This window comes from Pollicipes pollicipes, unplaced genomic scaffold (assembly GCF_011947565.3).
Source record: "Pollicipes pollicipes isolate AB1234 unplaced genomic scaffold, Ppol_2.1 Scaffold_4295;HRSCAF=5057_pilon_pilon_pilon, whole genome shotgun sequence".
NCBI lineage: Eukaryota > Metazoa > Arthropoda > Thecostraca > Pollicipedomorpha > Pollicipedidae > Pollicipes > Pollicipes pollicipes.
This window is the reverse complement of record NW_023596461.1, coordinates 32,736,356-32,748,342: the sequence shown is the minus strand read 5'-3', so window position 1 is coordinate 32,748,342 and position 11,987 is coordinate 32,736,356. Positions and strand designations below refer to the sequence as shown.

At 48.7% G+C, this 11,987-nt stretch overlaps 1 non-coding gene across 1 annotated transcript; it reads right to left on the bottom strand.

Moving 5' to 3' along the window:
- Window positions 1-517: 517 nt before the first annotated feature.
- On the bottom strand, window positions 518-589 carry TRNAC-GCA (transfer RNA cysteine (anticodon GCA)). The gene has a single exon. It is a non-coding gene; the product is annotated as a tRNA-Cys (tRNA).
- Between the last annotated feature and the right edge of the window lie 11,398 nt (window positions 590-11,987).

The window sequence follows — 11,987 nt, the reverse complement described above, 5'->3', positions numbered from 1 at the left end:
AAGCTTCATAGTGAGAGATCGTGAAAGAAATTTGGAAGTGATGCACAGTTCCGGTGGAAGAATAACGAGAAATCGGCGTGCGATGCTACGGGAAAGGCCATTATCAACTTTAGTGAAACACATAGATGAGACAGTAATGATTGCCTTATTTCTCGTAACATAGCCTGGATAATAAAGAGATAGATGAACTGATATTTCGGCCACTTGCCTTCATCGAAACAAATATCAGTAGTACGCAGGAAGTCGCTTGTAAATCCTACTCCATATTCTTTTTTTAAATAGCGGTTTTTGCATGTCACGAACATTCGGGGAATTAAACAAGGAGCGATTGCTAGTCAATTACACTGCCAGCGTATCTAGCTAGCAATCAAAACGCGCGAAGCATGTTAACAGAATCGAAACACAAGTGAACAGGTATCACACATCACTCATATGTGCAAACGGTTTTAATTAAACAGGCATCATGCTTTTAATGTGACGAGAAAAAAGCCAGCAAAGTATACCATCGCGGGAAAAGAGGGGGCACCCGGATTTGAACCGGGGACCTCTCGATCTGCAGTCGAATGCTCTACCACTGAGCTATACCCCCACGAGCGACAACACATATCATGGCCCATCACTATCAAATTGTCTCGAAAAGTTGAAAATACTTTTCAAGTTGATAAGGTTTTTTATATTTAAGAAATTTTGAAACATGCTGAATTTAAGATGAAAACTTCTCGATTATGCATGCTTTATACAGGAAAAACGTTTGAAATGCAGTCGGTAGGCATCTGACACGAGTCTCGAAGACCTTCGTCTTATACCCTTGAGTGATGCGTGAGAGCAAGACAAACACCCCTTCATTAATTTGCAGCTGAACTGTACCTCGTCAAAGGTGCCGATTTTCAATAATATGTGCCATGACGTGGAACGAGACCACCTTCTCACCCGGCTATCTAGGAGCAATACGCAGACTATCGCTTCCATACTTTCCGCTAGATGTCCGGAAAGTGCAACTTTCGATCAGCCACTGTGCGTGATTTTTTAAAAACTATTTGAACAAATATCTGATTTTAAACTTTAGAAGAAAAGGCATGTGCTTGTCCTAAATGTTGCAATTAGCACATCCACGACTAAAGCCGGATGACTATAACTGAGTTCTGGAAAACTCTTGCTGATAAGACCGGCTGACCCATTACCACCGAGCCGTGCACGCCAGTTCCGAAGTCCCCCCCCCCCCCCCCAACGAGAACATCCACCTTACGCCTGAACACCGGCGTAACCACCACGAGGAGGGCTGGGGGAGCGTGCCGAAGCGTCCGGTCACGTCTAGTCGCGGTCGACGCTTGGCGACCGTCACTGACGCCATCGGGGCGGGGCGGTCACCCAGAGCGTGGCCAATCAGCAGGGGCGCGGCGGCGGAATCCTCGCGCGCGATGCGGCGGCGCCAGGATGCTGCCAGCCGCGACGGTGGCGGGGCCTGCCCCCCCCCCCCCCCCTCCCCAGCCGTCAGTCGGCCGCCGCTGTCCCCGTGCTATGCACTATCAGGAAGAGAAGGAGCGCAGGCGCGGGACGATCGGCTAGAGCTCAGTGGAACATCTTAACACATGGGCGTATATAGGGTTTCGCAACGCGGGCGGGACATGGCTCAAAGTTTCTCACTGTAAACCCAATTCACAACGTAGAAAGCACGCGATATTGACTGCATGCCGTTAAGTAAAACAGCATCGTACTTTCTCAGTCGACTGATCTTCATATTACTTTCCCCTATAGGTAAGAGGCAACATTTGCTCGCAAACATATTTGTACATACTTAAGCAAACTTGACTGGGGGGGGGGGGGGGGCACGTGAAGACCAGCAGAAGAGCAGCACTACTGACAATGCCGCTGTGGTTCGGCCGGGCCGTCGCCTCGTTCGCGTGACGTTACAGGTCGTGGCTCCATCCGGCCCGGGGCGGTCGGCCGGGGGGGAGCGGGGCGGCCGTAGATGGCGGCCCGGGGACGGACGAGCCCACTGGGTGAAGGCAATGCGGTATATACTGTACATGCATGCCGTGTATTTGATATAAAGCTCAGATAACTATTTGGAGCGGATACGAGTCTAGATCCCAATGAAAGCTCCCAGATCCCGAACGTTCCTTCGACAAGGTTGAAAAAAACAGGGAAATTGAAGGATCCGTTAACGAGATTCGAGACTCTGGGAGATTCTTTGCAAAATGTGGAAATGGTTCCAGAATTCCAGGATCTGGATCCAGGATCTTCGACAATTTCAGAAGGGCACTGGATCCGGTCGCGGGATAAATATTTGTTTGGACCTACCGTGAAGACGCAACATTTTTGCCCCAGCATATTTGCTGTCCTCAGCCAGCAGGCTTGTTGTCATGTTATGGGTCAGGTATGCAATGGCTTGGTGGGCGAGGAGGCTTGGAATTCGTTGTAGCATGCATTTTAGAGAGCGTTTCTATTGTCACTCAAGTGAATTGAAAGAACGTAACCGAACACAATCGAATTAAAAAAGCGATGCCATGATAATATGTTGAGCTTCGGTACCGTTGTTAAGGCTAAGAGGGGGCTAAAGCCTACAATGTTCTTCAACTTTAATATGGAGAAAGCTGGTATTACGTGAAAATAATTTTTAGAACCCAAACAGTTGAAAGTCTATGCTCTAACACCAGGACCTGGCGATGAAATGTATGACAGGCATCAGGTAGGTGTAAAATAACATCCGGACGAACATAAACAAAATGTAGAGCTTACATGTACATGCGCAGAAATTATCAAAATGATGGACTATTTTCATGTCATCATTAAGTGGACGATCGAATTGACTGATCCATAGGCTTCAAGTTGTGGTGGGCAACAACTCTGCACCCTGTTCTCACTTCGAAACTTTAACGCTGAAAATGACAACACCGACATGACATCTCCTATGTTGGCCTTATTTGAATTTGATTGAAAAGTCGCGTGTTATTGCATGAATATGCCAAGAAAAATTATTCCACAAAGAATAAAACCTGGCCCTAAAAGGGCCTTTTAAAATCATGGGAGCTCCAAGCTGACAAAAGATGCTCAACAAATTTTGAAAAAAATGATAATGGATCTTGGCCCACACGTCGACAAGATTTCGAAATAAATCCTGGATCACGGAAGCCCCGAGGTGCCGGACTCAATGATGCGCTTCCGTATTCATTTTTTATATCTAGACACATGTCTGATTGGGAGTCACAAAACCAGCGTCTTTTGCGACAGCGTTTCCGATCCCAATCGAGAAGTACTTCTGATCTGGCATGGAAGAGAAGTGTTCTGGTTGGTGACTAAGGCCCACCAGCTCATCTGCAAGTTACTGTTTTCATAACCATTACCTTAGGGCAAACCTCGCAAAGAATTCGAGCCAGTAAGGTGCATCAAGAGCGGCGGACCAAGTGCGGAGATAACAGACGTGGCGGCTGCCAGTCGACGTCAGATGCATGATACAAAAACTTGGCTAATGGAGAGGAACATATTTGTGAGCCCTGATGACACTGATTTACGTGTTGCAAAGACCACATGTTATGAGAATTGATAAGGCAGAAGTTTCCTCATAGTTAGCGCAAATGCACAGCTCGCATTATTGGAAACTTGGCTGACTCCGCATTTCACCAGGCCTGGCGATTTCCATCGACGACATCGGTGAATTTGTGGCGGCATATGCTTTTCGTGACCAAGGTTAAGGTTTTGCGAGAAAGAAAACTATTGGGTGCAGTCAGCTTAGGGCAAGGCGTCTTGCATCTGGAGCCGCTCAGGAGAAATGAGACATTGACCACTTCCGGGTCTGCTACGAGCGCAGCCACACGTCGGACAGCGCCAAGATTGCTCACCGACAGCACACTAGGCAACAACGATATTTGTTGTCGTTCCTTGAGATGAGTTTGTTGATAAGACCTGACGGAAATTGTCAAAAACGTCTATCTATGGTTTAGTCTCGAGCGCTCTGAACTGGCTGCACGCCTCAATCGCACATTTATCAGTAGCACGATTTCCCTTTTCCTCCCTCCTTCAAAATACCTTTGTTTTGCTTGAATGCTTCGCCGTGTGTCAATTTTTGAGGCAGGTTTCGACACAGAGCGTATTCATGGTGCAGGGTCGCCGGGGGGACGCACTGCCCTTACCAAATTTTTGCATGATCAATATGCATGCAAATACATCGACAGTTTAAAAAAATCAGATTAAGACGCAAAAATGTCCATCTTAAAAACATCTCACGCTGTTCAGCGCCACATAAAAATTGTGCGCCCTTTACGGCGCGCTAAGATGGTTTTCGGTTAATATGTTTGAGCTATGTGTCCCCCTGCCATCGCAAAATGCTGCATACACTCCTATCCCGACCGGCAGTGTGTAACTTTTTCGCTAAGAATAATTTGTGCATTTTGTATGTTACTAGCATGGACAACGTACTAACTCGATTGGCAGGAATGTGCAAGGCTTTGTTTGTTCATAACATGATCAAATATCACCATGAATCTCCCTTATTTTATTACATTTTTGAAGGAAGACGGCGAAAAGAGGATTTGGGCGTGAGCATGGAACTACGAATACTTTTTTAAACATAGTCATCGTTTTTATCATGCAGTCAAATATTTCCAAGCCTCGAATTTACTGACATTGCAACGCTGCGCGAAAATCACTGTTTATCAAGGTGCTCGCACGCAAGTGCCTTGGAATTTGTGTGGGATAACATTTGAATAACTCAGCTTCTTGTTGCCACAAACTGAACGAATCTGTGATCGGTGATAGCAGACACTAGCCTCTAGAAACGTGACGTCAGAATCGTTGAGGGCCGGTTCGTTCAGGCGCAGACCTCCTCATTGTTGAAGTAAGGGTTGATCGGCCCAACGCCATATATGGTGGCTCGGCCTGCGTGGGCAGGGTGAGCAGGGGTTTGGTCGAATCCTGGTTGATAGTGCGCATTTAGCGGTTAGAAATAGTGATATCTGCATCTGTTGTTGCAAATGCAACTGAAAGGCTGCAGCAGTAAGCTGCATGAGGGATAGCGGCTGCCAACGATAGGCTACATGAACACTGCGGCACCGATACAAGTATTTTCCAAGACCGTGGAATCAGAAAAAAACGATTGAACAGTTTCACTAACGGTGTAACGCTTTACCCACAGTGGAAACACATGTGCACTTCCTTACTTACAACTTTGAGCCATTTCAAGTAAAACCGCCAAGAGCCCTGAAGGTGCCGTCAGCCGCCTGGGTTCCAATCCATACTTTCTCCGCACCCGACGCCTGCGAACACGCAGGCGAACACACTATTCGACTAAGGGTATCCTGGGTACACACACCGGTCGGTATATTTATAACTTATGACAGAGCTGCGCTTACTCAACACTCAGCAATATGGCGTAGACCAACCCATAATGCTTGCTAAATGCGCCGGAGATTTTGGAAGAGAGGAAGGCAGAGAAAGGGCAACATGATCAAGACTGTATATCGGTTTTACCTGAAACTGATGGTCCATCAATGTTTGCAATACTGCAGACCTACGGGAAATGTTGTCGTTGGCCAGAGTTCCTGACACGCTGAGAAGTTCTCCGTCTGTTCCCTGTTCCGTATGCTGCCTTGCTCGGTGCCTTTTCACGTAAGATATCTCCGTTATTTGAGAGGGATCGGTTTTAATGAACAAGAGCTTGTCAAACAATTTCTTTGCTTGACGCATTAGGTAATTAGCTAGCTTATTTATTGATTATCTGACTGATTGATGGAGGTTCTCAGGTGCGCCGACCATGCGGACGAAGGACGCCGAGTCAGAGTTTGACGAATGTGCCGCAGTGCTATGCGTGAGCTTCAGAAATCCTCAGAAGTCGGTAGTAGCTCTGCGTAGCTGACATTTCTCCGTGCGTCCTTGAGAGAGGAAGTAGACCAGTCCGTCTTGTTCAGAAAGGCCCCGGAGTGGTTGCAATTACCTATCGATAGGTGAGCACCGCGCAGGCGACGAAGTCTCGGTGATCCACCTCTACCAGCTCCTTCTGCGTAGAGGGGATGGGCGCGGCACGTGGGTATCGCGATACTGCGTCGACGAGCTCCAAGCGTCGACAGCCGTCATCGCTGGAGCGACGCGACACGGCCGTCGACGGTGGCGACACCTGAGGAGGGGGAGGGGTCACCAGTGCGAGCCGAGGGGCGGTGCCGACCGGCAGCCGTCCGACCGAGCCGACCCGGCGGTCCAACCGAGAGCAGCGAGATCCGAGGTGGGAGAGAGAGAGGAGAGAGAGAGAGAGAGAGAGAGAGAGAGAGAGAGAGAGAGAGAGAGAGAGAGAGAGAGAGAGAGAGAGAGATGTCGAAAAAGAGAGGGGAGAGAGGGACGTGGAGAGAGAGAGAGAGAGGGGGGGAGAGAGTGAGACCGCTGATGTCTCCAGATGTGCCACGGAGTGCTCCGCACCCCGGCCCGGATCGACGCTTCCCTGCACATCCACATATCCTGTGTGACTGCGGTTTTGCCTGGCGTTGAAGGGCGGCACAGGATGAGGCTTCTTTATCTGAACAAACTGAATTGTGTTCGTGCAACTGGTCAAGGCCAGAAATACAGGCTTTGTAACGTAGAGGTAGTGGCGCAGAGGGCGCCATTAGCTTTAGTGTTAGTGATACCATTCAGCGGCTTGAATCTATCTATCTATCTAATCTTGAATTTATCTAATCTATATATCTACTATCGGACGCCGCGTGCACTTTGTGGCAGCGCAGACTATGTAAATAATTAATTTGTTGCAACAACATGCGATCAACGCGTCGTGTTACTGTCTCATAATCTGTTTTCTTTCGTCACGCATTCACCGTAATTACCGTAGTTAACTTCATCGTAAGCATGCAACCTGTCGACCCACTCGAAGCTCCTACAAAAAGAAGGCAAATACTTATGTGGACGCACGTGGAAAATATTACGTATGTTAAACATTATTACCCATCTGGACAATTATTACATTTGGGAAAATGCGTTCGTGGAGATTATGTGATTGTTGTGCAGTCATCGCAAACCAGTGTCCTAGAATTGCCGACTTTGGGTGTAAAGCAACACTCTGTGAGGAGGAATTTGTCACTCCTTTTCCCCATATTTTATGTGAATTTTTCACTCCCGCCCGACATTGTCTAATCGCACATGCCAAACCCCTATTTCCCTTTTTGAGGTTTTCAGGTGTCATCCCAAACCGAGCTCACTTGAAACCACCAACCATAAACGAGGCTCCACAGAACCTGGACACTTATGGCTATGTCCTGCCTCACCTACATCTGAATAATGTCTATGCATGCACAGAACAAGGGCGCCAGGTACCTCCAAGCCCAAGAACCCTAGCGACTCCAGCCTCTTGCACGCATTAAGTTTGGTTTGTTTACAAACTACATTACAATCGGCAGCTGTGTGCCAAATGCAAGGTTTTCACGCATCCCTCATTTTTTCGTCTCACCACCACACCACGAAAGCAGAGCCTGATGCAAACACCAGCAAGGCCTGGTAGAGAATTTTACTCCACGTATTTCTTTTTCCCCAAGGAAACTTGACCACTAAATCGCATCACTCACGAAATGCAGGAATGAAGGATTCTAGAAATGTCTTCCAAATTAAATTTACAAGATGAATATCACCATCTGAGCACTTAATTTAACAGCTTTTAAGTCAAATCAGCTGATAACAAAATGTCGCCAGAAAAGTATCAGGCTTTATATTTATTTAACTACGTCTATTTTTCTTGGTATCATACGAGTGTGATACCACTTTATTCTCCCTTTCTATTGGGTTGCCTTTAGAGGTACCGTCTGTTGTTTCCAATGTTGACCAGTTTCTCTGCAAGATTCCCAAACTGCGAACTTGTACGCATTTCATACATAACTTGGATTCATTCGCCAGCCGCCCAAACCTGTTTGATATGCACCCAAGAGTGAACAGTTCACAAGGAATGAAGGAGACAATTTAAAGCATGGAACCAATTTTTACCGCCATTTTTCCCCGTTAAACCCACGTTTAGCCGTTTTCTTGGTTCATGGCGGTGCTCAATAGTGATAAAGCTAAGCCTTTCGAGTGTCTAACTCACCAGACTACCTGACAAGGCCATCCTAATGCTGTCATACAGAGCTTTGGGACAGACCTGACGCATCTAATACAGAAGTGTTTGATGGCGAACTTCTGCCCTCTGGAGATGTTTATCATGCACACCTCTTACTCGTTTCGCATTTTAACCTCGTAGGCTGGTCGGCATGATTGATATTTTTTGGGGGGGTGTGGTGTGAGTGGGATGACTGTCTGCCAGTAGAGCATGCAAAAGGTACTGACTTTTTGTCTTGGGGGAGCAGGAAGAAGCCAGTAAGCCTCCTGTGAACCAAGTAATTGCTTACCTTACCTGCTTTCAACACAGGGTTAATAACCAGAGTTAGGCATTTTCTGTTTTCATCGATCGAGTTTTGTCATAAGACAAATTATGATACCAAAAGGCATGCAATGGGCTTATTTTGTTCCACATTCTTGATTCTTTGCCCCAAACTTCTCGAAGTATTCGCTCATGGCTGCTTTAACCAGTTGTTTTATATAGTTGTCATGGTTTGCTGACTGGCAAATAACTGTACCGTATAAATGTACTATATTTTTAACACAGAGATACTCTAAGCTGCATGGCAATTATAATGTGAGTTAAATATTATTATGTAACAAATAGTCAGACCATCTCATTTAAAATGTGAAGCAAACATGTCAGACTTTGTCATTAGATACAAATAAACAAACCTAAATAGATGTCTTTGCTGCAGCTGAAAAGGCAAGCAGCAATACTGGCATGGTCATCTAAAGATTATGTTACTTTTGGAGAAGAGAGATTGTTTTGTGGAGCATACCCATTATTGCCCTTGACTTAGCTTAACCATGGCAATCAAAATAAGTTGTTTAAAATGACTTCAAGTACTTTGGTTTGTTTGTTGTCAACTTTGTCTGATGTCAACAACCATACACAAATGAACTGAATAAAAATGTAAGTTGAAACCAGCCAAAAATTAGCTATATCATGTTTTTACCACAAGTGCTGCTGTCAACGGATAGGTGAGTTGAGATGATGTACAACATATGGGCTACTCTAAGTTAGGTTAAGTTGGTTAAGCGCATGGCAAGTGGCAATAGGAATTGTGCAAGAATCAGTAATTCACGACTGCTGCTGTGATACAAACGGGTTTGACAGGATGAGATGAAGTAAGGCCTCTTTACGTTAGGCATAGTTAGGCTACTTTCATAGAATAAGCATTGGTATTTTGTGAGCAACAGTGACAAAATGTTAGTTTTCCCTGACCCCATTTTAACAAAAGCCAGAGGTATGTCTATTATGTTTGACTTGGTGGTGGGCTGCTGTGTAGGAATCCGACGTTTTTTGTTCGTTTTTTTTTTGTTGGGTGTTTTATGCCTGTTGACTTTTCTGTTATTTTGTTATTGAAGTCCTTTGCTTTGTTTTGTGTTTAAGTGCTGTGGAAGGGAAGTGCAAAGTACAGTATCAAATTATTGGTGTTAATAATTGTTTATGCTCAGTACACTGTCATGAAATTACTATGCTTTAATGTATTCTGTTTCACTTTAACGACTTAAGATGTTAAAAAACCATAAAGTTCTGTTAGGTTTCTGATATTACGTCCATGCCAACTTGAACTAGATGACTTTGTTTGCTGAGGCATCAGTCACGAGCTCATAAGTTCCATCTTTTGTGAACTGATTTTTTCACTCCTGCACGGTCTTTTTGCGACGGAATTTTTCACTCCCACCTTAGTTCAAAAGCAATTCTAGCTCCCTGTGGCAAACGCTGATGAACCTTTACCCCAGCATGTGAGGAGATCGAGTCGTCGCTTCATACATACAGATGTGATGGTGATAACACAAGCAGAACATCTATTAATGCGTTTCCTTTGCTTGCGGGCAAGAATGGTGAATGGTGATTACACTGGCACCATGACATGTGCAAAAATCATGTCGTCACCGTCACCCGTGTCGCCTGTTGGAGGTTCCTCTCTAGGAGTCTTATGGGCGAGGAAGGAGCGCGGAGGCCACCGCTCCTACGCCGTCCCTGGCACCGGAGCTGACGTGAGCCCTTCTGCCGCCTCAGCCCCCGCTGCCACCCCAGCCCCCGCTGCCGTCTCAACCCGCGCTGTCGCCTCAGTCCCCCTGCTGCCGCCTCAGTCCCCCTACTGCCGCCTCAGTCCCCCTACTGCCGCCTCAGTCCCCCTACTGCCGCCTCAGTCCCCCTGCTGCCGCCTCAGTCCCCCTGCTGCCGCCTCAGTCCCCCTGCTGCCGCCTCAGTCCCCCTGCTGCCGCCTCAGTCCCCTACTGCCGCCTCAGTCCCCCTGCTGCCGCCTCAGCCCCTGCTGCCACCTCAGCCCCCGCTGCCGCCCCAGCCCCCCCCCCCCTGCCGTCTCAACCCCCGCTGCCGCCTCAGTTCCCCGCTGCCGCCTCAGCCCCCGCCGTCAGCTCTCCCCGCCCGTGAGGAGAGCTGTTGGCGCCCGGGTCTCGCCCGTCAGCAGCAGCACGCGGTGACGGGAGCGTCGCGTCCGTCTCAGACATCGTGGCATCGCTGGCGGCCGGCCACGACCGTCACTCCCGATAACAATGCTGTCAGCTTGCGGTCCGGGTCTGGGTCCGGCAGCCGGTCCCATGCCGGGTCTGCGCCAGCTAGCGGTGTCAGATGTATGGGGATGCGTTCACACGGCGTGTTGAAGCTTGCCAGTCAGACGGACACGCTTTTAAGATGAGATGACTTCCATTGGAACGAAAAATCCGAATTACGTACTTTTCAGTGGTGGCTTATGATCAATGAGCACGGGTAGATAAATGCCTTGAATGGCGTAACTCGTTCCAACGCCGCACCCTATTTTTGGATGGCTTACGATTCGGAAGACGAGGCTAAACTGACGTATCGTTCAAGGTATATTAAACTAATTTAGTGTTGCAGCAAGCGGAGAAACATTTGCTCATCATCTTATCGAATGGCTAGTTTGTTGTCAATCTCAAATTGGCCAACGGGCGTGAACTAACTCCCCGCCCAGTAAACCCGTGGGTCGCCCTTTTGGAGCACATGGAAGGTACTACTTTCACACAGCGCGACTTGGAAATGTGCAGGTTCGCAGTTCCGTTTTATGTAAATGGGCCCAAGAAATGGTGAAATTTGCTGTCTGTAATCGCGGCCGAGAATCGGCCGTGCGACGAGCGTTGACCATGATCGCATGCTGTTTGGTGGCAGTCGTCTTGACATCGGAGCAATGTTAAGGTCCCGGGTCGTGGAGGCTTGAACCCGTCCTTTTCGTGACCGCCTCGCTAGATGTGCCGATTCTATCGTCGATGGCTCCGTTCCGGCGCAGCTTGTGAAACACGCGCGGTAGTGACCTTCGCCCCACGGACCCTAGGGAGGCACGTCCTTCTGGGAAAATCCTGTGGCCCTGGTCGGGGGGTTTGATGCCTTGCCGGCACGCTACATGGCCGAGCGCGCCGCAGGAACACAAGGCATGTCTGACGCATTAGACAACGCAGATCCGGGCCGAGATCAAGCCGAGAGCTCTTCTCGCCCATTACCGGCCACGATGGTCATCTATTATCTGACCCTCCCCCCTCGCGTCCCCTCCCCTTGACACGTGGCCGATGCCCTCGGCCCACCGCCCCGGCCTGCATGTCTGATGAGAACGCTGGCGCCAGTCCTGGCCTCCCAGTTTTTATCACATCACAAATTAAACCGAATACTCTGCATTATAGGCGGACGCGGGGACCACCCGGGTGGAGGGGGCGGGGGGTCGGAGCGGCTCGGCGCGCCGCCGCCGCCCGTCCCGTCGGCGCATTCATCACGGCTGCTCTGCTCGACAGGGCTGCTTTGACCGGGCCGCCGGGGAGCGGTGGCGGCGGCGGCCGTGCGCTGCTCTGGCGCCGCCCCTGCCCGCGGGCCCAGCGTCACTCAGGGGCGCCGCCGCCAGCGAGGCGCCGGCCGAGGGCGCTGCTTTGTCCGCGCCGCGGAGACG